The following is a 2,818-nucleotide window of genomic DNA, read 5'->3' on the forward strand; positions in this document are numbered from 1 at the left end:
TGTGTTAACTATTTCATTCCATTTTCCTGGGTAAATAGAAAAGGATGCTTTCTGCAGGGACTAAAACAAATAAGTTAGTCCCTAATGCTGAAACAATGCAGGTGACAAATCATTTGTTATACACTCTGATCTGGCCTGAATACCTTAGCCCTGTATAACTACCTCTTTGATACAGGGAACCTAGTCAGTTGTGCCCAGAGGAAGCACTTGGCCAGAAGTAAGGAAAGTCCCTTTGGGCAGAGGAGAATAATAGCTCCCAGTATAGTGATTCCCTGCTAAGAGAGAACTGAGGAAGGTCCAAAGAAAGGAAAGTCCAGAACGGTGAGCCTGTGTCTTCAGTGAAAGGATGGTAGGGATCCCTTTGAAGCGGGCTAGAGAAGGAAAAGGCTAGCCAGTCCCTGATAAGAGGGCTGTGATGTTGTGTGCTGATAGGAGGGAAGAAGGCTTTTGCACATAAAAGACTTGGAAATGTATAAAATAATAGTCCTGGACCTGGGAAACAATTGACACCATCTGAGAGCAGGCAGGCATGAGATGGTGAACCAAAGAAACAGGACCTGTGGGAAGACCTGCATTTTACTACCTTGGCGACAAGAATGAGCTCTCTACAGCTGCATTGTAGACATATTCAGAGACCAAAGCCAGAGTGAACTGAATGAAAGACTCCACCTTCTGAACTCCAGAGATGGTCCCTTCAACCTGTGATTGCAATACATAAACAACCAGATTGAAAAGGATAAAGGGAACTTGTTTTGCTGTTTCCCATTTTTCACCTGTCAAAGGAAAGTTAGTGCAGTGGTGCCAGCACTAACCTGGGCTAGGGACAGACACTCAAAAAGCCAGAGCCTGAACTGATTCAATATTTGCAAGCTAGTCTAACCTGCCTAGATTGAACCAATTTGCAAGTGAATAGACATTCATTTTTGACTCAGGAAATGCAGGCCCATGCCTGCAGTGGCTCAGGCCAGAAGCTAGGGGGTGCTAGAGCAGCACTTGCCTGCGGAAAAGCTGTGGTGGGGGAGCATGGCCAGCCCAGGCAGCAGCCTCAAGTGAACTGGCCAGAGAAGGGGGTTAATTCCCCCTTCCCCGTCCCACCAGCACAGACCTCAACCAACTGCAGCTGTGGGGGCAGGAGCGCAGCCAGAGGCCAGCCAGCATGGCCGCCTGAGGCAGAGGAAACAGGAAGGGGTTTATTCCCCCCTGTCCCCAGGGGGCTGCAGCCAGGGTCTGCCTACCCCAACTGCCGCTGCCACAGCCGATCACTCCATGCGTGGGGCAGGCAGCAGGATTAGCTGCCTCCTGCCCCCTTCACCAGATGCCAGAGGGAGGGGGGAAATAACCTCTCTCCCTGCCCCCTCACCTAAGAGAGCCATTCTGGCTGGCCTCTAGCCACACCCCTACCCCTGCTGCTAGAGCGGTGAGGGGGGAGCAACTGTGATGGGGGCAGCAGTCCCTCTCATGGTGTCCTGGGAGCAGAAGTCCCTTCCTGGCGGAGAGGCTAGGTTGCAGGCAGGACTTGGGCGGTCAGAGCTGTCACAGACTGTGCGAGTGGAAGCTTCAGCTCTGCAGTTTCTGCCAAGCGCATGGAGCTCTGGCTCCAGCTCTGGCTGCTTTCCACTCACGCCCTGCAGGGACTGCTCATTGCACTAGGCTTCTGCCCAGTTCACAGAGCTCTGGCTCAAAAAGCAGAGAGCACAGCCCAGCCCACAGGTCCAGAGCATGCTGGGGGGCTCTGGTTTAATTTAAACCAGGAGCCAGTCTGGGAAAGAAGTTGCATAAACCGGTTTGACCCAAATCAGTTAAGTGTGATACTACATTCAACCAGGTTTATCTTAAATCAGTTTGGTCCATTTTGAAATTGGCTTGTGTGCACTGAACTTATGTTCTATTACAGGTTTAAACTGGTTTCTGGTCACTTAAGCCGGTTTATGGATAACTTCTGCCCCTAGCCCTGGGGTTTAGGAACTTTCAGTTCTCTGTTCTGTTGTAAACTATTTGTGTGACCTTGGGCAGGGGCCTCAATGCCAGATTTTTAAAAGTATTCACAATCATAAAGATGTACATGAGCACTTAGTGGGACTTTTCACTAGAAGATAGTCACCTAACCTCAGCTTAGATGCTCATAGATTCATAGATGTTATGGTTAGAAGGGACCCCAATAGGTCATCGAGTCCGACCCCCTGCCCTAGGCAGGAAAGAGTGCTGGGGTCAGACGACCCCAGCTAGGTGCTTGTCCAGTCTCTTCTTGAAGACCCCCAAGGTAGGGGAGAGCACCACCTCCCTTGGATGCCCATTCCAGACTAGAAGTGCTTCTGGTCCACTTCCAGGTCTGCTGCCAAGAGTGCTGGGGAGCCCCCCATGCTTCTGTGGGATGCTCCATGTGCCCCAGTATTGCAGCACTCACGAGCCCCTGCTACCTAGAGGTATGTAGAAAAAAACCTTTAAAACTGTCTCTATGTCCAAATTTCCGAATCTTTCTGAATTGATTCAGAGGGTTCCGATTTGACTGGGAGAGATTAAAGGGTTCTCTGATTAGATTTGGATTCAAGGATTCAGCTACCAAATCGGGCCAAATCTCTGCCAAATCGAATCAGGGACCGAAGCTTCGCACAGCCCTAACTGCCCAGATCTGTATGCTAATGAAATCCCTGGATAGTCCAAAAGAAGGAGATGCTAGGTTGTTTGAATGCAGGATGTATGGTGTTCCATGCTAGCTAGCTATCTTCACACATTGGCTCGAAAAGAGAGATTAACTGAATTTTTTTTTTAGAAGAAAGAAATCAAAACTCTTGGAAGAGGTGATATCTTTTATTAGACC

Source organism: Crocodylus porosus, unplaced genomic scaffold (genome assembly GCF_001723895.1).
Source record: "Crocodylus porosus isolate Cpor-Errol unplaced genomic scaffold, CroPor_comp1, whole genome shotgun sequence".
Classification (NCBI taxonomy): domain Eukaryota; kingdom Metazoa; phylum Chordata; order Crocodylia; family Crocodylidae; genus Crocodylus; species Crocodylus porosus.